The sequence below is a fragment of the Oryx dammah genome, unplaced genomic scaffold (assembly GCF_014754425.2).
Source record: "Oryx dammah isolate SB20612 unplaced genomic scaffold, SCBI_Odam_1.1 HiC_scaffold_6, whole genome shotgun sequence".
NCBI classification, from domain to species: Eukaryota; Metazoa; Chordata; class Mammalia; order Artiodactyla; family Bovidae; genus Oryx; species Oryx dammah.
Genome location: NW_024070190.1, coordinates 1582963 through 1609335, shown reverse-complemented (window position 1 = coordinate 1609335; position 26373 = coordinate 1582963).

The following is a 26373-nucleotide window of genomic DNA, read 5'->3' as shown; positions in this document are numbered from 1 at the left end:
CCGCAGCATCCACCATCCTTCATTATAGAACCCTGATTTCCTTTGGGAGAGTCAGCCTACAGCCGTTGTGCATCATCTTGCTGAGGTAAAAAAAATCCAGCTGCCTGTGCTCGTGAAGGCCCACATTGTTTCTTTCTTTCTTTTTCTTTTTAAATTTTTATTACAGTATAGTTGATTTACAATGTTGTGTTAGTTTCTGCTGTACAGTAAAGCGAGTCAGTTATACATATATCCACTCTATCTGAGATTCTTTTCCCATTGAGGTCACTAGAGAGTGTTATGTAGAGTTCCCTGTGCTATATAGTAGGTCCTTATTAGTTATCTGTTTTATATGTAGTGGTGTGTACACGTCAATCCCAATCTCCCAATTTATTCCTTCTTCCTTTCCCCCTCTGGTAATCATAAGTCTGTTTTCTACATCTGTGACTCTATTTCTGTTTTGTAAAAAAGTTCATTTGTATCATTTCTTTAGATTCCACATATAAATGACATCATTTGATATTTGTCTTTCTCTGTCTGATTTTACTTGGTATGATCATCTCTTGGTTCATCCATGTTGCTGCAAATGGCATTATTTTGTTCTTGTAATAACAAATTCCACTTGCTGAGTAATATTCCACTGTAGATACGTACCACATCTTCTTTATCCATTCTTCTCTCAGTGGACGTTTAGGTTGCTTCCAAGTCTTGGCTATTGTAAATAGTCCTGCCATGAACATAGGGGTGCAGGTTGTTTCTTTCCTAGCCAGAAGGTATGCAGTGGCTTCAGCTTAGTCCACAGAAGCCCCTTGCTGGGATTTTGATTTTGAGTGTGTGAAATAGTCAGTGAAGGGGTTGGTGTTCTTTTATCCTAGCAGCAACATCCCTACCACGCTCTCCACTACAAAACCATTCCGACTTTAATTCCTGATTTCTAAGCCCCTGATGCTAAATTGGTTTCTGCCTGTTTCCGATTGGAGGCCTAGTTCTCCAATTTTCCTACATTTATTTCTATAAATTTCATTTCAGTTGGCCAAAATTTATTTCTGTTACCTGTAATCAAAAACCTCAAATAGCACACATGTTGAGAACCATTTACGGAGCTCTTATTATATGTAGGGCCATGTACTTAGGGCTTTGCATCATTATTTAATTTAATCTTCCTGGGACTACCTTGATGGTCCAATAGCTAAGACTTCACAGGGAACTAGATCCTACATGCTGCAACTAAGAGTTTGCATGCTGCAACTAAGGATCAGTGTGCCACAGCTAAGACTCGGCACAGTCAAATAAATAAATTTTAAAAACTAAACTTTCAAAGAGCTGCATATTATTTCTAAGTAACATGAGGAAATTGAGGCTCTGTGAGGCTGGATAGCCTACCCACATTTGTGTAAGGAGCAAGTGACAGAACTGGGTATTGGAATGAAGATGTCTTTGACTCTAAACATTTTAACCTTGATACTATCTGAAAATGGTATAAAAGCGAGCATTGTGTTTTGCACCATGTATTTCTGGGTTAGAAATTTATTATGAACTCCTCTATGTCAGTAATATTCTTGAAAAATATGACTTATGATGACTACCTGATAGTCCATCATTTGAGGTTTCAAAAATTTTTTTGTTATTTATTTGGCTGCATCAAGTGTTAGTTGTGGCAGGCAGGATTCTGTTTGCAGCAAGCAGGCTCTTCGTTGCAATGGGAGAGCTTACTGACATGTCGAATCTTAGTTCCCCCATCAGGGATTGAACCCCATTCCCTGCACTGGAAGGCAGATTCTTCATCACTGGACCACCAGGGAAGTCCCCGTCATTTGGATTCACTAGCACTTACCTAACAAAATTCATATTGGTTGAATTATAAAATGCACTTAGTGAATAGCCTTAAGCTTTACTTTTTGTGTCTGTATCTACCTCAAATGTTCTCCTTAAGATAAGTTCTCAGATGTGAAACTTCTAGGTTTAAAATTCCTGCATAATATTAAGAATTTTGATGCATATAGACAAAATTCCCATCAGAGAAATCTTATCAAATTTTGTTCCCCTAGCAATGTGTTTAGATACCAGTAAAAGGGCTTTTTCAATGGGGAAAAGTGCTGAAAAGATACAAAGAGCTCATAAACTAATGCCCTTCTTATTTTTAAAAACGGAAAAATGCATTTCTAAGTTATATCTACTACAGGGAAATCATAAAGAAATAAAAAAAGAAGTAAGGGTCCAAACTTAAGATATAACTTGAAATGAAATTAGTATTCAAAGTATAGGCATTGGGTTCCTATATAGATGCTTGGAGAAAGGGAATGGGTTTAATTTTGAGGGTTTTTAAAAAAGAGTGAAATCAAAGAGGGAGGCAAGGGGATGATGGTGATGATGATGATGGAGAGGAGAGGGGGGGGTAGACAACCCCACACTGCATCTGTGGTGGTCATAGTAGATGCTTAGATTTTCTTTATTTCTGAGACGCTGCCTCTGCATTCCTGCAAGAGACAAAGGAAAGTCAGGTTTGTCCCCAGGCTTTTGGTAGCCCCTGTGGTTAAGAAGGCAACTGGGCCACCCAGACGTACATATTTGAGGTAATAAATAGAGATCCAAGCGGTATGACTTAAAGGGAACAAAACTCTTCTCCTCACATACAATCCTTTTTCTTCCTGCATAAATACACATTGGTTTCTTTTGTAAGAATGCCTACGTTAAGATGAAAAGCTGACATCTGAAAATTTTATTGCCCACCATGAAAACTCTAGCTATAATTACATCATAAATTTTTATTCTAATCATTTAGCGAGACCTAAGAGAATGAGATATAGGACTGAATTGTTTTCAAAGGGACAGGGGAGCTAGAAAAGTTAAAATTATCATAGTGAGGAAGAGATACCTCTAGGAAGTTTTGGAGACATTTGGGAAACAAGTGGGAGCTTGAGGCTTTGGGGAACCTGGAATGAGGATATGAAGAGCCATCGATAGAAAGGAAGTAGGATGTGCAATAGGGAGAAATAAGAACAAACTCTGCGCTATTTGATAGAGTAGTACAGGTATCCTGTAGCAAATGCAAGCGGTGTGTCAGGGTTTCATGTGAGAAATAAGGCATCCAGCACCTCAGGGTATTCTATTGATTTTAGGATCCAGTTCAATATCTCTGAAAGTGGGATGCATCTTATAATCTGTGGTGTGTCATTTGGCAGCATTTTTTAAAATTAATGGAACATAAAAAATTGTGCATATTAAAATCTATGATGTCTTGAACTTTTGGGTGTGATGTGTGTGTGTGTGTGAGAGAGGGTACTGTTCATAACACGAAATATCTGACTATTTACTCCATTTAAATATTGACTAGTTACTCCATTTACAGTAATAGTTGCTATCCTTATGGTTTTCATTTATTTTTTTCTTGTTTAAAAAGAACCTTAGAGGTTACTGAACCTGATATTCTACTGAAGAGGACATGGCTCTGAGGTATTAGGTGGCTTTGTTCCCCCTCCTCCTCTTCTCTTTTTTCTCCTCCTCCCCCTCCTCTGCTTCCTCCTCTTCCTCTCCCTCCTCCTACTCCTTCTTCTCTCCACTCTGTCTCACACTTTAAATGGCTGTGAGGCATGATGACATGGTGAATTCAGTTGTCCCTCTGAATGAGGAGGGTGCCTCTTGCCTTCTCGGCCATGGAAGGGACACCTATACAGTGTTCTCTCCCTTCACTTGGGGAATCAGTCAGAGATGTGTTTGTTATTTAAGTGTAGCTTTGAGTTCAGGTCAGCCTGGATGAAGCAGACTGGGGAAGCCCCTTCCCCTTCATCAAGCATTGTATTACAAGTCTCTCACCATTATAGCAAAGTTATTCTCTGTACATTATCAGTCAGTCAGTTCAGCTGCTCAGTCATGTCCTACTCTTCACGACCCCACGGACTGCAGCATGCCAGGCTTCCCTGTCCATCACCAAATCCTGGAGCTTACTCAAATGCATGTCCATTGAGTTGGTGATGCCATCCAACCATCTCATCCTCTGTTGTCCCCTTCTCCTCCTGCCTTCAATCTTTCCCAGCATAAGGGTCTTTCCAGTGAGTCAGTTCTTCGCATCAGATGGCCGAAGTATTGGACTTTCAGCTTCAGCATCAGTTCTTCCAATGAATATTCAGGACTGATTTCCTTTAGGATTGACTGGTTTGATCTCCTTGCAGTCCAAGGGACTCTCAAGAGTTTTCTCCAACAGTTCAAAAGCATCAATTCTTTGGTGTTCAGCTTTCTTTATGGTCCGACTCTCACATTCATACACGACTACTGGAAAAACCACAGCTTTGACTAGATGGACCTTTGTCGGCAAATTATGTCTCTGCTTTTTAATATGCTGTCTAGGTTTGTCATAACCTTCTTCCAAGGAGCAAGCGTCTTTTAATTTACTGGCTGCAGTCACCATCTGCAGTGATTTTGGAGCCCAAGAAAACAGTCTGTTACTGTTTTCATTGTTTCCACATCTATTTGCCATGAAGTGATGGGACTGGATGCCATGATCTTAGTTTTCTGAATGTTGAGTTTTAAGCCAGCTTTTTCACTCTTCTCTTTCACTTTCATCAAGAGCCTCTTTAGTTTCTCTTTGCCTTATGCCATAAGGGTGGTGTCATCTGTATATCTGAGGTTAATGATATTTTTCCTGGCAGTCTTGATTCCAGCTTGTGCTTCATCCAGCCCAGCATTTTGCATGATGTACTCTGCATATAAATTAAATAAGCAGGGTGACGATCGATATACAGCCTTGACATACTCCTTTCCCAGTTTGGAACCAGTCCATTGTTCCACGTTCAGTTCTAACTATTGCTTCTTGACCTGCATACAGATTTTTAAGGGGCAGGTAATGTGGTTTGGTATTTCCATCTCTTTAAGAATTTTCCGCACAGTCAAGCCTTTGGTGTGGTCAATAAAGCAGAAGTAGATGTTTTTCTGGAACTCTCTTGCTTTTTTAATGATCCAATGTATGTTGGCAATTTGATCTCTGGTTCCTCTGCCTTTTCTAAAACCAGCTTGAACATCTGGAAGTTCTTGGTTCACATATTGTTGAAGCCTCACTTGGAGAATTTTGAGCATTGCTTTACTAGTGTGTGAGATGAGTGCAATTGTGTGGTAGTTGGAATATTCTTTGGCATTGCCTTTCTTTGGGATTGGAGTGAAAACTGCCCTTTTCCAGTCCTGTGGCCACTGGTGAGTTTTCCAAATTTGCTGGCATATTGAGTGCAGCACTTTCACAGCATCATCTTTTAGGATTTGAAATAGCTCAGCTGGAATTCTATCACTCAAGCTATAAATTATAGCTTTTAATATTAATTCATGATAAATGTGTGATTTTGAGTTGTTACTCTCCCAAGAGTGTTTTGTATTCTTCACTTCAGTTTATTTTTGCAAAGTGTAATGGCCCTTCTTATATTGAAAGAAGTTCAGTGAAGTCATTTCATGAAGCACATTGAAGAGGAGGAGAGGAGAAATGTCCTTCCATCCCCTTTCTCTCCTACTTTCATTTTTAGTTAAGGCGGATCCTAAACATTTCCCCTGGTTCTGAATGCCCTCTTAGTGACCCTCCCAGTGTTGTATACATGATGATTGGGTCCTTATCTTCCCAAAGACTCCTCCCATTCTATACCTTTGAAAGCAGGGAATCTTTCTGTTTCTTCTTTCCTACCTACTTTGCTTCCTTCCTTTCTTTCTTCTCATTCTTTCTTTCTTTTTTTCCCCTCTTTTACTACCACCTCTTTTCTTTCTGCTGATAGTAATGCCTTGACACTCCAGTCAAACTCCATTTCAGATATTTCCACCTTGGACAACTCTCTTCCACTTCTCAAATCCTCTTTAGTTCTGTCTCTCTTCCCACATTTGTATAATAAAATGTACTCTTCTTGTGAATCCTCAAATGACTATGATCATAAATCTGAAGTATAGGAGGCAACAATATCCAGGAAAAGGAAGCTGTAAAGATTCTTGTCTTTTTATTGCTTTTATTCAGATTATAAAAATAATACAGGGTGGCTTAAAAAATTTGAAGGATATAAAAATGTATGAAAGGGAGAGAGTCTCATATAACCTTGCCTTGAAGAGGCAACCACTGATAACAGTTTGGGGCACATTGGTTCTGTTTTTTTTTTTTTTTTCCTAATTTTAAAGTATATTTAGGCATAATGGAGAAGAGTTGGTTTCCTGAAACTCTTAAAAGCCTTTGAAAATACCCAGACTCGCTCTTTGGAATTTGCCTTAAACCTCCAATAAAATCTGGTCTTCCTCAAACTGAACATTCAAAATACATAAAAAGAATTCTTAATTTATTATTTTGTTTAATAACTACCATTGCTAAAGTATTGTATTGCACTATTTTCTTAATAAACAAAGTGGGGTTCAGATTCATGATGGGTAAAACAGGCCTAATCTTGAAACTTGGCAACCACTAAAATATTATTTCTGTAAGAAAATGTGTACTGACAAACTTTGGGAAGATAAGTTGGGAACAGCGAGTATTTACTTCCAAGTGAATGAAGCCTTTGGTCAGAAGCTTGCTAAAAAGGACCAGACTTGGACCAAATTTCACTTCATTAGGTGGTAAAGAAAACCTGTCTTAGGATCCAGCTCTGGCTTAGATGATAAAACCTTGGGCAAGTCATTGAACTTTGGTTGCTTGGATCTCACTGTTAATAGGTAATATTGTAGCAGATACCATCTGTATGCACGAGCATGACACTGTGCCTGCCAGGAAGGCAATGAACAATGCCTTGAGAACGGCAAAGTGGGACTGTTTTGTTTTCAAAAAAAGTTCAGTGGAGTTATTTTGTGTGCGTGCGTGCTCAGTCGTGTCCAAGTTATTTTAGAGGAAAAAAAAGTTGACTTTAGGCCTGAAACTAGCAAAGGGCAGCAAATTAAGAACAGCTGAGTCAAACAGGCAGTGAAAGTGAAAACCGGGGAACCGAGGCTATTCCAAGACTTTTCAAAGGCAGCAGGGTCTGCATTCTTATGCTCCCCTCTGTACATTGCTCTCTCATAATTTTGACTTCAGGGTGATGGCTCTGGCTATGAGCTTGACTTTGAGCCATGTTTTAATGTCTTGAAACTTGTCTTCCCCAGTTTTTCAGTGTCCCCATGTCAAATTCTTAGAATGGAAAGATGTGATTGGCCCAGATTATGTCAAATGTCCTTCATCCTCCGATAAGCTGTAATTGGAGATTCAGTTGGGGTGGCGGGTTGGGACCAGATTCTCTTAGAAAAAGCTGTGCAGTAGTGGCTGCCATCTTTGACATGAGGGGGAAAAGTGGGGCTTTGTAACTTCTAAATTAACGACTTTTATTTCAACTTAATTCAGTTAAAAAAATACTCAAACCTCTTCAGTTCTAAAGACACACTTTTTCATAAGTTAATGTATTTAATATCTAGTCACGGCTCAAAATCACTGTTCATGTCATGAGGTATTATGTAGTATTTCTTCTTCTTTCTCCCCCATAGCCAAAAACTATCATTAAACTGGTGAGGTTTTTTTTTTAAACTGAGGAAATACTGCATATATTATCCACAGGGCATCCATTGCTTTCTGTAGAGGACATAATAAAGTTGCTACTACATATGGTTGGAAGATAGGAAAATATTACAGTGTCTTCTTTCCACCACATCTTAAATCCTGCATGGAAAGAAAAGGGAGGCTGTTTTCCTCTTTGCTGTAAGAGATGAAGTCCATTAAAGATTCTGAGGTGGTCTCAGGATTTATAGCCCTGAGAAGCAAACATTTATTTTAGAGAATAATAACTATCAGTGCTGACTGAGCAGGAAGCCGACGCTAGAGCACGTGTGGGCACAAAATGTAGCTTTGTATGCAACCAAATTCCAGGCAATTGCCTCGTCTAATTCAGGCAGATTTTTTTTTTTTTTAAATGCTTCCTTTGGAACTGAAGTTCTTTCTACTTGGTTTCAACCCAAAGGTGAGCATTTTTTTTGAGAAGGTTAAATCTTTTCAGATGTTTTTGAGGTGTACAAAGAGGAAAAGCTAAACCATCTTCTATTATGCATGCTTCTCGCTTCCATTACCCAAATGGGTTTGAACTTTACTATTTTTATTCTGAGAGTCCCATGATCTGCTCAAAAAGTAGCTTATGGAAAAAAAAAATTCTTCTCAAATCAGTCCTGAAAATAGCAACTTTAATATTTGCTTAGACAAGTAAACTTTTGAAACTGTGAGAGGTACATATCAGGCCTATATATAGAAACTCATCAACTGGAAAACTGGCAGATAGAATCTGTTAAAATCCAGAAAAAAAACTTGAATCAAGTCTTAAAAAATAACCTTGAAAGCATCCATAAATTGGGAAAATGGAGCCTTCAAATGAATTACTGAGACTGCCTGTATAGTGGATCAGCTTTGATGCTCATTGGCTGTGTGTGATTGGTTAAATTGCTTCCCCTTTCTGTGCTTTAGGTTTCTCATTTATAAAAGTGTCATCATAAAAGAACTTATTTCAAAAGACTGTTGTGAGCAGTAAGTCAGATAATAAACCCAAAGCACATAGAACAGTGAGTGGCACATTATAAGCAATCAATAAATGTTTTCTCTTCATTACATGGAGACCACCTTAAGATAGCTACAAATACCATTTAATTAAGAAACCAAGGGACTTTACTGGTGATTCAGTAGTTAAGACTCCGAGCTTCCGCCCCCCCCTGCCCCATATACTTCTTGCAGATTTTAATTCCCAAGGATAGGTTTTCTTCAAGTCAGAGCATACTTACAAATATGTTTATTTCACCATTTAAAAGCAGATGGAAAATAAATTTCAAAGGTAGATAGTATGGTGTGGGTTCCATCCCTGATCAGAAAACTAGATCCCATATTTTGCATGGTGTGGCAAAATAAATTCTTACTATAGTCCTATAAAGTAAAAAAAAATAAAAAAGAAAACATTGCCATTTTAGTGATTACTTGGTGTTTCAACTCATTATTTTCAAACTCAGTGGAAATTTTTTTCTTAGTTCAGTTCAGTTCAGTCACTCAGTCGTGTCCGACTCTTTGCGATCCCATGAATCGCAGCACGCCAGGCCTCCCTGTCCATTACCAACTCCCAGAGTTCACTCAGACTCCCGTCCTTCAAGTCGGTGATGCCATCCAGCCATCTCATCCTCTGGCATCCCCTTCTCCTCCTGCCCCTAATCCCTCCCAGCATCAAAGTCTTTTCCAATGAGTCAACTCTTCGCATGAGGTGGCCAAAGTACTGAAGTTTCAGCTTTAGCATCATTCCTTCCAAAGAAATCCCAGGGCTGATCTCCTTCAGAATGAACTGGTTGGATCTCCTTGCAGTCCAAGGGACTCTCAAGAGTCTTCTCCAACACCACAGTTCAAAAGCATCAATTCTTTGGCACTCAGCCTTCTTCACAGTCCAACTCTCACATCCATACATGACCACTGGAAAAATCATAGCCTTGACTACACGGACCTTTGTTGGCAAAGTAATGTCTCTGCTTTTGAATATGCTATCTAGGTTGGTCATAACTTTTCTTCCAAGGAGTGAGCGTCTTTTAATTTCATGGCTGCAGTCACCATCTGCAGTGATTTTGGAGCCCCCAAAAATAAAATCTGACACTGTTTCCACTGTTTCCCCGTCTATTTCCCTTGAAGTGATGGGACCAGATGCCATGATCTTCGTTTTCTGAAGGTTGAGCTTTAAGCCAACTTTTTCACTCTCTGCTTTCACCTTCATCAAGAGGCTTTTTAGTTGCTCTTCACTTTCTGCCATAAGGGTGGTGTCATCTGCATATCTGAGGTTATTGATATTTCTCCATACATGCTATTCCTTTAAAATCTGGATTGTAAATGGTGAGGGAATAAGAGGTTGTATATATATATATATATATATATATATACACTGAAGATAACAATTAAGAGTGACTATCTCTGGGTGAAAAATACTATAAATTAAAAAATATTAGACCACATTGTAAAGCAATTATCCACCAATTAAGAATAAATTTTAAAAATATTGTGCATCTTCCTACCAGAGAGAGTTTAAAGTTGAATTAAAATTTAAGTTGAATTACATTTTTCTCCCGAGATGAAACAAAAACAAAAACAAATCTCAGGATATCAATCAAGAAAGTAGCTCCCTAGTCTATTTTATAACTTGTACAAAGGTTAGCTTTAGGTTGCTTGGTATTTAAAGTCCTAAAAGTAATATCCCAAAGCCAGTCCATTCATTCTGTTAAATATGTGACTACACCGTTTCATGGAATGAAATATATGATACTAACACTTGTACCTCAATTTTTAAGTAATGAATTTGGATCTATCCATAAAGATCATAAAACTGAAAGTAAAAGAAACTGCTTTTTTAAAATCAGCTAAATTCATTTGTCTGGGAAGCTGTTTACCCAATACATGATTTCTGGTCTGGTTCACCCATTTTTCTGTTTTTGGCATCTATGGAACCCTTTATTGTATACCACATAATTACAACCATTCCCAGCTAGCCAACACATATTATTTATGCTGAAGGAAAATAGATACCTTGGCTTTTGAGTCATAAATGTAACAAGGGTTTTTGTTACATTTAAGAGATTTAACCCAAAAGTTTCATCCTTCGTTTTCTTAGGCTTGATACTATTTCTAATCACTCATTTCAGGATTATAAAATTTGAGACATCATCTACCTTCTTAAGTTTAAAATGGTTTATTAAGAATATTCAGCATAAGAAATTTCATTTTAAAGTTTCTGAAATTATAACGTATCATGGGCATTTAATTATTTTAAAAGCTATATATTTTAATGTGCTTAGTCATTCCATCATGTCTGACTCTTTGCAACTCCATGGACTGTAGCCTGCCAGGCTCCCTCTGCCCATGGGGATTCTCCAGGCAAGAATACTGGAGTGGGCTGGCATGCCCTCTTTCATGGGATCTTCCCAACCCAGGGATCGAACCCAGGTCTCCCAAACTGCAGGCAGATTCTTTATTGTCTGAGCCACCAGAGAAGCCATATGTTTTACAATATTATTTGGCTAAATGATGTATAGTTTAGAAATATAATGTTTCAATTAAGAGATACTATCTACCTTTGAAATTTATTTTCTATCTGCTTTTAAATGGTGAAATAAACATATTTGTAAGTATGCTCTGACTTGAAGAAAACCTATCCTTGGGAATTAAAATCTGCAAGAAGTATATGGGGGGGGGCAGCGCTGATTATTCAAAAGAGATGCCCACAAACCATGAATTTCTTGATAGAGAAGAGGGAGGTGTTTGCAAGTTGTGAAATAGAAAGAGGGAAGAAAACGTGAACCTTAAGTGTTAAATATCCATAGACAAGTAAAAAGGTACCTGAAATTATAATTCCTCGGAAAGGCACAATGATAAATATTCAATTCATAAAAAAACTAGTCTACAGCACAAATTTCAGGAACATGTCATCTACAGTGGGAAATCTGTCCTTCACTTATTATACATGGAACAGAGTGTCTCCCTTGTTTCAAGGCACTCCATGAAATGGTCACTGATGATAAATGTGGAGCCAGCTTAACAAATAAAAATTAAAAAATCAGGAATCCATTAGCAACATACAAAATAAATATATTAAATCATTGAAAAACTGGTGATGGCATCAGTGATACCCCACACTGAATGGTTCTTAGGCAAAGCTAACACTGGGGTGGTGGGGTGTGGATGGGCTCAGAGGGCCTGCTGGAAGCCAACAGAGTCTACTAATTCTACGAGTCATCTTTTGTTTTTCCAGAGACATATCCAGTGTCAGGAGAGCACCTCCAAATGTGCAGTCTAGTGAGCAGCATGGAATTTTTACTATGCAGAGTGAATGCTCATACTCAGAATCTGCCCCGTTTCCAATGGTAAAATCTATCTGCATTTGGCAGGTTGCATGTTAAAAAAATTTTTTTTGAAGTCACCTAATGGAATTCATCATGAGAAACGCTGGACTGGAAGAAACACAAGCTGGAATCAAGATTGCCGGGAGAAATATCAATAACCTCAGATATGCAGATGACACCACCCTTATGGCAGAAAGTGAAGAGCAACTAAAAAGCCTCTTGATGAAGGTGAAAGCAGAGAGTGAAAAAGTTGGCTTAAAGCTCAACCTTCAGAAAACGAAGATCATGGCATCTGGTCCCATCACTTCATGAGAAATAGGTGAGGAAACAGTGGAAACAGTGTCAGACTTTATTTTGGAGGGCTCCAAAATCACTGCAAATGGTGACTGCAGCCATGAAATTAAAAGACGCTTACTCCTTGGAAGGAAAGCTATGATCAACCTAGATAGCATATTCAAAAGCAGAGACATTACTTTGCCAACAAAGGTCCGTCTAGTCAAGGCTATGGTTTTTCCAGTAGTCGTGTATGGATGTGAGAGTTGGACTGTGAAGAAGGCTGAGCACAGAAGGATTGATGCTTTTGAACTGTGGTGTTGGAGAAGACTCTTGAGAGTCCCTTGGACTGCAAGAAGATCCAACCAGTCCATTCTGAAGGAGATCAGCCCTGGGATTTCTTTGGAAGGACTGATGCTAAAGCTGAAACTTCAGTACTTTGGCCACCTCGTGTGAAGAGCTGACTCATTGGAAAAGACTCTGATGCTGGGAGGGATTGGGGGCAGGAGGAGAAGGGGATGCGAGAGGATGAGATGGCTGGGTGGCAACACCAACTCGATGGACGTGAGTCTGAGTGAACTCCGGGAGTTGGTGATGGACAAGGAGCCCTGGCGAGCTGCGATTCATGGGATCGCAAAGAGTCAGACACGACTGAACGACTGAACTGAACTGAAATGGAATTCCAGCTGAGCTATCTCAAATCCTGAAAGATGATGCTGTCAAAGTGCTGCACTCAATATGCAGCAAATTTGGAAAACTCACCAGTGGCCACAGGACTGGAAAAGGTCAGTTTTCATTCCAATCCTAAAGAAAGGCAATGCAAAAGAATGATCAAACTACTGCACAATTGCACTCATCTCACATGCTAGTAAAGTAATGCTCAAAATTCTCCAAGCCAGGCTTCAGCAATACGTGAACCATGAACTTCCAGATGTTCAAGCTGGTTTTAGAAAAGGCAGAGGAACCAGAGATCAAATTGCCAACATCCACTCGATCATGGAAAAAGCAAGAGAGTTCCAGAAAAACATCTTTTTCTGCTTTATTGACTATGCCAAAGCCTTTGACTGTGTGGATCACAATAAACTGTGGAAAATTCTGAAAGAGATGAGAATACCAGACCACCTGACCTGCCTCTTGAGAAACCTATATGCAGGTCAGGAAGCAACAGTTAGAACTGGACATGGAACAACAGACTGGTTCCAAATAGGAAAAGGAGTACATCAAGGCTGTATATTGTCACCCTGCTTATTTAACTTCTATGCAGAGTACATCATGAGAAACCTTGGGCTGGAAGAAGCACACGCTGAAATCAAGATTGCCGGGAGAAATATGAATAACCTCAGATACGCAGATGACACCACCCTTATGGCAGAAAGTGAAGAGGAACTAAAAAGCCTCTTGATGAAAGTGAAAGTGGAGAGTGAAAAAGTTGGCTTAAAGCTCAACATTCAGAAAACGAAGATCATGGCATCTGGTCCCATCACTTCATGCCAAATAGATGGGGAAAGAGTGGAAACAGTGTCAGACTTTATTTTGGGGGGCTCCAAAATCACTGCAGATGGTGACTGCAGCCATGAAATTAAAAAACACTTACTCCTTGGAAGAAAAGTTATGACCAACCTAGATAGCATATTCAAAAGCAGAGACATTACTTTGCCAACAAAGGTCCGTGTAGTCAAGGCTATGATTTTTCCAGTGGTCATGTATGGATGTGAGAGTTGGACTGTGAAGAAGGCTGAGTGCCAAAGAATTGATGCTTTTGAAGTGTGGTGTTGGAGAAGACTCTTGAGAGTCCCTTGGACTGCAAGGAGATCCAACCAGTCCATTCTGAAGGAGATCAGCCCTGGGATTTCTTTGGAAGGAATGATGCTAAAGCTGAAACTTCAGTACTTTGGCCACCTCATGCGAAGAGTTGACTCATTGGAAAAGACTCTGATGCTGGGAGGGATTGGGGGCAGGGGGGGAAGGGGATGCGAGAGGATGAGATGGCTGGATGGGAGGCCTGGCGTGCTGCGATTCATGGGATCGCAAAGAGTCAGACATGACTGAGCGACTGAACTGAACTGAATGTAATACCATCAGTATTGTTCTGAAAGCAACTTTTTAAACTAACAGTGTATATCATAGACATGTTTCCATGTCAGTCTTCAGAAGTTCTGGCATTTCTTATTTATGTAAAGGTTCCAGCAAGTCCAAGAGACTTGATGACTTTGGAGGCATCCATTTACTGTAGACTTGCCAAAGACATTGCCATTGAGATGTTTTCAAAACAGTTTTATGAGAATTGGACATGAATAAGTGGGAGCTGGACTATTACATTGTCGTTGTTGTTGTTTAGTTGCTGAGTTGTGTCTGACTCTCTGTGACTCCATGGACTGTAGCCCACCAGGCTCCTCTGTCCACAGGATTTCCCAGACAAGAATACAGGAGTGGGTTGCCATTTCCTTCTCCAGGGAATCTTCCCAACCCAGGGACTGAACCCACATCTGCTTGGCAAGCAGATTCTTTACCACTGAGCCACCTGGGGATGTCCGAGAATGGATTGTACTAATAGATTGATGTGTGACAATGTTTAATGTCCTGTTTGAGGATTCCTTTGATGTGGCACTAAACACCTGTTTTAGCTGGTAAAGAAGTACTTGGCTAAAGATAAATGGGACCCCTATTTGCAGTTACAGTCTGTTGGAGGGGAACCAGATATCCTTGTTTCCTTATCTGTGAATGATATATTAACCAAACAAGACATCAGATTCCAGTCAAGAAAACAAAAAAAAAACAAGTTATTTTTAACAAAGGTAATTTTTTTGACCATCTTATTCAATAGGTATATTCCTTGTTGACAGTCTACTGGAGCACTCCACTAATAATTTTTCATACATTTTACATTTAATCATCATGACAATTCTGTAACCTAAAGTATTCTTCCTATTTATTTATTTGAGTTTCAGGTATACCACGTAGTGATTCAATATTTTTATAGATTATACTCCATTTAAAGGTATTATAAAATATTGCTTAAATTCTCTGTGCTGTACAATGTATCCTTGTAGCTGACTTATTTTATACATAGTCATTTGTACCTCTTAATCTCCTTCATCTGTCCTGCCCTTCCTAGCTTCCCTCTCCCCCTAGTCCTCCCTGGAACCACAGAGGCTACCCAGGGAGTCACTGGGCTAGTGCTGGCTGGTAGATGGTTCCACTGGTAGGTGGTTCCACTGGTAGGTGGAACTTCATCCTCTTCTCCTGGCTACCATGCTGGGGTCCAGGTGATGGTGTTCCCTCTGGTGAACAGGACTGTGCTCTAGAGTGGGTGTGGGCTCAGGGAGATCTGAAAGCAGCCAGCCCACTGGGGGATGGCGTGTGTCCCTGCACGGCTAATTGCTTGGCCTGGGGCGTCCCAGTCCTAGGAGGACAGACTGGTGAGTGGGGCTGGGTCCTGGTGCTATAAGCTAGAGGGAGGATTCCAGAATGAATTGAGCCAGCACTACTGTCCATGTGGCAGAAGGAGATCCTCAAAATGGCTAATGCCAGTATCTGTGTCTCCAGGGTGAGTTCCAGTTGCTTCCTGCTTCTCTGGGAGGCTCTCCAAGATCAGCAGGTAGGTCTGACTCAGGCTCCTTTCAAATGTCCTGGAGCATGTGAATTTTCTATGCGTCCTTTAAGAATGAAGTCTCTATTTCCCACAGCCCTCTGGCTCTCCCCAAAGTAAGCCCCGCTGGCCTTCAAATTCAGATGTTCTAGGGGCTCATCTCGGAGAAGGCGATGGCACCCCACTCCAGTACTCTTGCCTGGAAAATCCCCTGGACAGAGGAGCCTGGTAGGCTGCGGTTCATGGGGTCGCGAAGAGTCGGACACGACTGAGCAACTGAGCAACTTCCCTTTCACTTTTCACTTTCATGCATTGGAGAAGGAAATGGCAGCCCACTCCAGTGTTCTTGCCTGGAGAATCCCAGGGATGGGGGAGCCCGGTGGGCTGCCGTCTATGTGGTCACACAGAGTCGGACACAACTGAAGTGACTCAGCAGGGACTCATCTGGGTACTGGACCCCTGGGCTGGGGAGTCCAAAGTGAAGCTCAGATTCCTCACTCTTTGGGGAGAACCTCTGCAGTTATAATTATCCTCCCATTTGTGGATCATCTGGGGATATGGGTCTTGACTATATCATGTCTACTAGTGATCTTGCTGTGGTTCCTTCTTCATGCCTTTAGATGTATAAGATCTCTTCTGTTCTTTGCCAGCATTTCTCATCAGTAGTTGCCATGTAAAGAGTTGTAATTTTGTTATGCCTGTGATAAGAAATGAGCTCAGGATTTTCCTATTCCACTATCTTGGCCATCATTCTAAAAGAGAAAATTTAATCAAGGAAATCTGTCAAATAGTATTGGATATGGGCTAAAAGGGAACATTGAGATAATTGAGATAAATACTTTTGTGGAGTAATTGCGACCCCCATGGCTGGAGAACTAAAGGGAAAGTTAGATGTGCAAAATCCGTGAGCTTGGAGAGGCCCTGAAAAGCTGGGGATACAACCTCCACAGATGGGGTGGCACCAGCTCTTACTGGCATCTGTGAGGATGAGGCAGGCTTGAGCAGTCCTGGGAGAAGCTCGAAACTGGAAATAACCTGTGCTGCTGCAGCCAAAGGACATTCCTGGGACAGTAATGACAGGGACAGGTGGCACAGGGATGGAGCAAATCCCTTCTTCCTCCTACAGCTTTATTGTCTCCCTCTATTGTTTCCATTTGCAGAGCTTAACAGAAAAGTGCTGTACTCAGTATGCCAAAAAATTTGGAAAACTCAGCAGTGGCCACAGGACTGGAAAACATCAGTTTTCATTCCAATCCCAAAGAAAGGCAGTGCCAAAGAATGTTCAAACTACTGGATAATTGCACTCATTTCACAAGCTAGAAAGGTAATGCTCAAAATCCTTCAAGCTAGGCTTCAGCAGTACATGAACCAAGAACTTCCATATGTACAAGCTGGGTTTAGAAAAGGAAGAGGAACCAGAGATCAAATTGCCACATACGTTGGATCATTGAAAAAGCAAGAAAATTCCAGAAAAATGTCTACTTATTTATTGACTATGCTAGAGCCTTTGACTGTGTGGATCACAACAGACTGTGGAAAATTCTTGAAGAGATAAGTATTTCAGACTACCTAACCTGCCTCCTGAGAAATCTGTATGCAGGTCAAGAAGCAACAGTTAGAACTGGACAAGAACAACGGACTGGTTCCAAACTGGGAAAGGAGTATGTCATGGCTGTATATTGTCACCCTGCTTATTTAACTTACATGCAGAGTACATCATGCAAAATGCTGGGCTGGATGAAGCACAAGCTGGAATCAAGATTTCCAGGAAAAATATCAACAACCTCAGATGATACCACTCTAATGACAGAAAGCAAAGAACTGAGGAGCCTCTTGAGGAGGGTATAAGAGGAGAGTGAAAAGCTGGCTTAAAGCTCAACATTCAGAAAACTAAGATCATGGCGCCTGGTCCCATCCCTTCATGGCAAATAGATGGGGGAGAAGTGGAAATGGTGGCAGATTTTATTTTCTTGGGCTCCAAAATCACTGTGGACAGTGACTGTAGCCATGAAATTAAAAGACACTTGCTCCTTGGAAGAAAAGTTGTGACAAACCTAGACAGCATATTAAAAAGCAGAGATACCACTTTACCTACAAAGGTCCATATTGTCAAAGCTATAGTTTTTCCAGTAGTCATGTAACATATGTGCGGGTTGCACCATAAAGAAGGTTGGATGCTGAAGATGCTTTCCAACTGTGGTGCTGGAGGAGACTCTTGAGAGTCTGTTGGACTGCAAGGAGGTCAAACCAGTCAATTCTAAAGGAAATCAACCCTTGAACATTCATTGGAAGGACTGATTCTGAAGCTGAAGCTTCAAAACTTTGGCCACCTGATGCGAAAAGACCCTGATGCTGGTCAAGACTGAAGGCAGGAGGAGAAGGGGGCGACATAAGATGAGATGATTAGATGGCATTACTGACTTAATGGTCACGAATTTGAGCAAAATCCAGGAAACAGTGGAGGACAGAGCAGCCTGGCGTCTGCAGTCCATAGCAAAGGGTTGGACAAGACTTAGCTACTGAACAACAGCAAAAGAAAATACTCTCACAGAAGAGAAATGGCATTTGCAGCGCCCCAGTCCCAGCATTGTGGAGCATGTGTTGGGTTGGTCAAAAATTTTGTTTTGGTTTTCCATTACATCTTAGTGAAAAGCCTGAATGAACTTTTTAGCTAACCCAATTTATATAAAAGTGTGAGTTTGCAGCTGACAGGTGCTTAATCCCTGGCAGAGTGAGCTGGATATTCCTGTTTCTCTGATTATGAATTATTAACCCATAACCACAAACAAAGAAGCCTATGAAAAAGACAAGTTGTCTAACTAAAGCCTGCTGCTGCTGCTGCTGCTGCTAAGTCGCTTCAGTTGTGTCCTGGTAATTGAGTGCTCCATTAATCTATGTTTAGTAAGAAAATCTGATTAATTTTGTCAACAAATAAGCAATGGTTTCCAAAATTATCTTAAGAAACTTTCTGAGAGAAAAACTTAAAATTGAAGAACTTCATATATCAATTTAATATTTGAAAAGAGATTTGGGGGAAATGTTGGCATTATTCACCTGAGAATTTGAACACTTAACCCAACTCTGCATTCTACCTGACATATTTAGAACCAGCGTCAGACTTGTAGTAAATAGTTGTAGAGTATAAATAGACACCATATAACAAGGGCTAGTCCTTCTTTTCTACTTCTGTTATTTAATCCCTTCCTTGAAGTAGCTCTCCTTTTGAGTTTTTGTTTTATTTTGGCCACACATGGGCAGCATGTGGGATCCTAGCTCCCCCATCAGGGATCGAACCCTAGCCCCCTTCACTGCAAGTGCAGAGTCTTAACAACTGGACTTCCAGGGAAAACCCCTTGAGGTAGCTCTCCTTTTACAGTCCATGAAAACAATCATGTAAAAACCATGTATATATGTCAAAACAGCCAGTCACTTAAGGAAAAAGGCAGGAGAGAAATCACTTTGGTTCTGCTTGAGCAGAACTCCTGATTATTTTATCATTTCCACTTTTTCTTCAGTTTTGTTGGGAAGCAGAACATTAATTTATTTGCTTTATTTAGTACCTCCACTGTGTTAACTTTGTTTAGTGCTAGGGATATAAGGAGATTGAACCTGCTCTTAAGGGACTTAATGATCTAATAAATAAAGATGGCTGTTGTCAGCCTGCTTATTTAACTTATATGTAGAGTACATCATGAGAAATGCTGGACTGGAAGAAACACAAGCTGGAATCAAGATTGCTGGGAGAAATATCAATAACCTCAGATATGCAGATGACACCACCCTTATGGCAGAAAGTGAAGAGGAACTAAAAAGCCTCTTGATGAAAGTGAAAGAGGAGAGTGAAAAAGTTGGCTTAAAGCTCAACCTTCAGAAAACGAAGATCATGGCATCCGGTCCCATCAGTTCATGGGAAATAGATGGGGAAACAGTGGAAAAAATGTCAGACTTTATTTTTTTGGGCTCCAAAATTACTGCAGATGGTGACTGCAGCCATGAAATTAAAAGACGCTTACTCCTTGGAAGAAAAGTTATGACCAACCTAGACAGCATATTCAAAAGCAGAGGCATTACTTTGCCGACTAAGGTCCTCTAGTCAAGGCTATGGTTTTTCCTGTGGTCATGTATGGATGTGAGAGTTGGACTGTGAAGAAGGCTGAGCGCCAAAGAATTGATGCTTTTGAAGTGTGGTGTTGGAGAAGACTCTTGAGAGTCCCTTGGACTGCAAGGAGATCCAACCAGTCCATTCTGAAGGAGATCAGCCCTGGGATTTCTTTGGAAGGAATGATGCTAAAGCTGAAGCTCCAATACTTTGGCCACCTCATGCGAAGAGTTGACTCATTGGAAAAGACTCTGATGCTGGGAGGGATTGGGGACAGGAGGAGAAAGGGACGACAGAGGATGAGATGGCTGGATGGCATCATGGACTCGATGGACGTGAGTCTGAGTGAACTCCGGGAGATGGTGATGGACAGGGAGGCCTGGCGTGCTGCGATTCATGGGGTCGCAAAGAGACTGAGCGACTGAACTGAACTGATGTATGCGGTGACTGAATTGTCAGATATCATGACAGAATCAGGGCTTCCCTGGTAGCTCAGCTGGTAAAGAATCCACCTGCAATGTGGGAGACCCTGATTCGATTCCTGGGGTGGGAAGATCCCCTGGAGAAGGGGTAGGCTACCCTCTCCAGTATTCTTGGGTTTCCCTGGTAGCTCAGTCAGTAAAGAATCCACCTGGAATGCGGGAGACCTGGGTTTGATCCCTGGGTTAGGAAGATGCCCTGGAGGAGGGCATGGCAACCCACTCCAGTATTCTTGCCTGGAGAATCCCCATGGACAGAGGAGCCTGGTGGGTTACAGTTCATGGGGTGACAGAGTTGGACACGACTAAAGCGACTTACCATGCACACATGCTCATGGGAGAATCAGGTAGACAGTGCCTTGAAGACACTTAGAGGAGTGGTCAGTTCTGCCTTTGGGATGGTGATAGACAGGAAAGTCTCCCCTGAGGAAGTGACATTTGAGTCTCAAAAATGTGAATATGGAGATCAATCATGCGGACAGTGAACATAGGTAAATAACCTCCATTGATTCTTCTTTCCACCTTCTGCCTTTTCTGTGTTTGTGTGTCAGATATTATATGTGGAAATGTCAGAGATGTTGTACCAACGGAAGAGTGAAAGTAAGTAACCGCAGTGGTAACAGGGCCAAAAGAAAGAAGAAAGAATTAAAAAATATACCGATCTTTGCCAGGAAGAGCAAGTGTGTGTGTGTGTTTAATTGTTGGTTTGACCTTGAGCTTTTTTAATACACTGTTTCCACTTCTGTCTAGCTAATCCTTTGCTCCCTTTAAATGTTGTTTTAGACATTTTGCCTTTGGCCTCATAAAATACAAATTATACTATGCAAAAGCAATTTTAATATAGGAATTAAATACAGATTCCATTTGTTTTTACAAAGTATGGCCTATGATCAAGGAATATTGAGCAGCATAACTGATGGTAGAATTTAGCTTGGAGTTAAAATATGGCAGTAACTGAAACGTATTTGAGGGAGGAATTCAATCACAAATATGTGGGTTTGGATGGTTTGGATTTTTGAATAATGTATTTGGACATGGGTTGAAGGATGGGTCTGGGAATATTTTTGGTTGAATTTCAAGAGGAAAAAATATCATCTAAGTGTTTTATTTCTCTTTTATAAAAAAAAGAATATGTAACTGGATACCTTATTACTTCAATGAAAGGTATATTGCAGGAATTGACTATATTCCCCTGTCATTTGTGTTCCAGTCACCAAGGTCCAACTGTAGAGAGAGGGATTATACCTGGACATGGAGATGATGTTTTGTTGGAAAAAGAATTTAGAATAGTGATTTTCAAATGAATCCTGCATCTTCTGGAAAACATTTAATGTGTAGATTTTCAAGGACTCCTCCTCCATCTCCCACTGTGAGATTTAGCTTCAGTTTGGGAAGAGTCCCATAAATTTGTATTTTTAATAAGTACTCCAAGTAATTCTAATATAGATGACCTTGGACTACACTTTAAGAAAGGCGCCAGAGGGAATTCCTGGCAGTCCAGTGGTTAGGACTTGGCGCTTTCACTGCCTTGGCCTTGGGTTCAATTCCTGGTTGGGGAACTAAGATTCCACGTGTTGAATAGTGCAACCAAAAGAGAAGGCACCATAGAAATTTCATTCTGAAATTTTTCATATTTGAAATTTCTTCTTCATAATGTAGAATATAGAGCTATTAAAAGGCAAAAGGTCCCCCCCCCCAAAAAAAAGGCAAAAGGCTTGGAGCAATTCTTATAGATATTCTTCATACTGATTTCTGCTGAAGATGACTTTCCTAACCTAACTAATGCCTATGAGAGTGATGATAGTGTATGATCTTGTTAGTTATCTTGTTCTTTTCCTTCTCTCTTTCTTTTTAAGTTTGTTCAGGGGCCATGCATTAGATTCCTGGTCAGGGATTTTAAAAAACCAAAACATAAAACAGAAGCAATATTGCAATAAAAATTTGCTAAAGATTTTTAAAAAATGGTCTACATCCAAAGCTCTTAAAAAATATTTTTCTATCTTTCATATCCTTTCCTGATTTTCCCTCCTTTCTTTCAGTTTTTCTGTATCTACATCGTCAGCATACAGAGACATTACATACTACACTATCTCCTTTATAACCATAATTTAGCCTTAGTTCCTAATCATAATTTAATGTTTAGTCCTTATGTTGGCTATCTCCCAAATCATTTTGTGTGATGAGAGTTTAAAGTAGATTCTGTAGAAGACTCTGTAAGAAGGGCTCACAGGAGCATTATTTCCTAAGTATATTCACAATAATTTATCTGTTGCCTTGTTATACTATTAAACAAGTTTGGCTGCATATAGAATCCTTGATATGGGGGTTTTCTTATTTCTTTTCTTGAATGCCTCAAATTTTATCTTTTTGAATACTTCAAATATGTTAATTCTTTGTCTCATGGCACAAAGTGTTCATGTTGTAAAGTCTAATTATGATCTTATTATTTTTACTTATAAATGATTTGGTCTTTTTTGCCTGGTAGTCCAAAGAATTTTTTCTTTTTCTTTAAAATATAATACATTGGGACTTCCTTGGTGGTCCAGTGGTTAAGACTCTGTTCTTCCACTGCAGGGGGCACAGAATCCCTGGTTGGGGAACTAAGATCCTGCATGCTATGCCACACAGCCAAAAAAAAGATATATGTATATATATACACACCTTATATTTTGGGCTCCAAAATCACTGCAGATGGTGACTGCAGCCATGAAATTAAAAGATGCTTGCTCCTTGGAAGAAAAGCTATGACCAAACTAGACAGCATATTAAAAAGCAGAGACATTACTTTGCCCACAAAGGTCTGTCTAGTCAAAGCTATGGTTTTTCCAGTAGTCATGTATGGATGTGAGAGTTGGACTATAAAGAAAGCTGAGCGCCAAAGAATTGATGCTTTTGAACTGTGGTGTTGGAGAAGACTCTTGAGAGTCCCTTGGACTGCACGGAGATCCAACCAGTCCATCCTAAAGGAAAACAATCCTGAATATTCATTGGAAGGACTGATACTGAAGCTGAAGCTCTAATACTTTGGCCATCTGATGTGAAGAACTGACTCATGGGAAAAGACCCTGATGCTGGGAAAGATTGAAGGCAGGAGGAGAAGGGGACGACAGAGGATGAGATGGTTGCATGGCATCACCAACTTGATGGACATGAGTTTGAGTAAGGTCCAGGATTTGGTGATGAACAGGGAAGCCTGGCATGCTGTAGTCCATGGGATTGCAAAGAGTTGGACACGATTGAGCAACTGAACTGAACTGATATATATATATATATATATATATATATGTATGTATGTATGTATGTATGTATGTATAATACCTTTTACTAGAATAGTACCAGTGTTGACTACTTTAGGTTGATTGCTCTAAGTTCTGGAAATTTGATTTAATAGGTAGATGTGTATCATCTTTTATGTCATGAATGTTTTCTTAAATCACCGTTGTTAGTCTTACTCTGCCCCATTGCTCTGACTTTCCTTCTTTGAGCCCATTATTGTATAGAAGTTTCTCTCCTCTAGTTCTACTCTATCACTTTCTCTCAAATCTCTTTAAAAATATATGTTTATTTTTTACTTAAAATATTTTTCTCCTTCCACTTTCCATTTTTCTTCAGGTATTCGTTGTGTTCATTTACTATTTTTAATGTATTTATTTATTTAGCTATGCCAGGTCTCAGTTGCAGCATGTGGGATCTATTTCCTTGACCAGGGATCGAACTGTCACACTGGGAGCCTGGAGTCTTAACCACTGGACCACCAGGGAAGTTCCTCGTTTACTCTTTAGTTTCTTCTTATCGAGTGTTAATTTCTTAATTTAAACTTGTTTAATTCTTTCCCCAGTCCTTTATCCTCTCTGTCAAATCTCCATTTTCTCCATTTATATTCAGTTCAGTTCAGTCGCTCAGTCGTGTCCGACCCTCCGCGACCCCATGAATTGCAGCTCGCCAGGCCTCCCTCTCCATCACCAACTCCCGGAGTTCACTCAGACTCATGTCCATCGAGTCCATGATGCCATCCAGCCATCTCATCCTCTGTCGCCCTCTTCTCCTCCTGCCCCCAATCCCTCCCAGCATCAGAGTCTTTTCCAATGAGTCAACTCTTCACATGAGGTGGCCAAAGTACTGGAGTTTCAGCTTTAGCATCATTCCTTCCAAAGAAATCCCAGGGCTGATCTCCTTCAGAATGGACTGGTTGGATCTCCTTGCAGTCCAAGGGACTCTCAAGAGTCTTCTCCAACACCACAGTTCAAAAGCATCAATTCTTTGGCGCTCAGCCTTCTTCACAGTCCAACTCTCACATCCATACATAACCACTGGAAAAACCATAGCCTTAGTTTCTTCAATTCTAGTTTATCTCTTCTTTGGTAATTCCTATTATTTAAAAACCTTTCTTTTCATCTGTTTTGAAATTATAAGTTATATTTTTAGCTTTTTGTAAGGTACGTCTAACATGTTTTCATGATCTCTAGGGATACCTTCTACGTTATTCAACTTCTTATTCCTTTTTTTGATCATAATTCAATTTATTTCTGTTTCTCATTTTAAAGTGAAGGTGAATTTCTTTAGCAAAGAGTACCAAACACATGGCCCCATATTCCTTAGATCTTCCTCTGTTCCCTTCTTCCATTTATATTTGATCGTTTTTCTCCTTTGCCCCTATTTCCGTCCTATTTAATTGAATCCTATTTCCAGTAGTTTTTCCTCAATACAGAGATTTGACTTGAGAGCTTTGGTTTCTTAATTTTGAGAGTTTGCAGGAGCCAACCTGCTTCAGCAACAACACTCAGACCTATTGCCATCCCACTGCACTCACCTACAGATTGCATCCTGCAGGACTCGATGCAAGATGTGTTCAGATTAGCTTTCTGTACTCTCCAGTGAGTGTGCGCTTAGTTACTCAGTCGTGTTCGACTCTTTGCTATCCCATGGACTGTAGCCCCTCAGCCTCCTCTGTCCACTGGCGATTCTCCAGGCAAGAATACTGGAGTGGGTTGCCATGCCCTCCTCCAGGGGATCTTCCCAACCCAGGGATCAAACCCAGGTCTCCCGCATTGCAGGAGAATTCTTTACTGTCTGAGCCACCAGGGAAGCCCGAGAATACTGGAGTGAGTAGCCTATCCCTTCTCCAGGGGATCTTTTCAATGGGCACGTGATGGCAGTTTTGAGGTTCTCCTGATGCTGTTCCCACTAGCCTCTATTCTGAGGTTTGAGGGAATGTATAATCATCTAGTTTTCTTCTGTATATTCTTGATGAGTTTTCAATTTTGCAAACTGACTGTTCTGTCTGGGGTTTTCGTGGCAGGGGGTGGGGCAGGTAGAGAAGAGGATTCAGAGATTTTCAGAGAATATACAACTAACCCTACCTCAATCTTCTTTTATTTATATTTTTCAGGTATATTAATATATCTTCTCTCCTCGGCAGATTTCCCAATTTCTCAACACAAAACAATTTTCAGAAATAATAACCATCATTTATCAAGTACTTACTACATTCCAGGTACTGAAGGAATTAAATGTTTTACAAAGTATTCATTGATTTTTACAACAACCTTTGGATGTAGGTACTTTATACCTATTTTAAGTAAGTTTAAACTGAGGTTTAAAAAGGTAAAATATTTGATCCCAGGTTGGGGTAGGCAGCTTCTAAAGTGGCACCAATTCCTACTTCCTGGTATTCATGTCCTTATGTAATCCCATTCCCTCAGTGTGGACTGGATCAAGTGACTTGCTTATAATAAGTGGAGTATGGAAAATATGATGGTATGTCACTTCTGAAATTAGCCCACTACAAGACTGTGGCTCCAGCAGCTTACACTCTCTTGCTTTCTTGCTTACTCATCCTGATGGAAGTCAGCTGCCATGTTGTGTATTGCTTTAGGAGAGGCCCATAGAGAAGGATCTGAGCGAGGCTTTCAGGCAACCGCCAGCAAGGAAGTGAGACCCTCCTCCCAGCAGCCCGTGAGGAACTGGATACAGGTAACAACCACGTGAATGACTTAGGAGTGGATCATCTTTCAGTTGAGCCTTTGAATGAGACCACAACTCCAGCTGACTGTTTTTAAGAAATAAATTTAAAGAGACAATTTAATTTTTCATTAATTTTTCCAAAGTTATTTTTCATTTTAAGTATGATGCTCTTC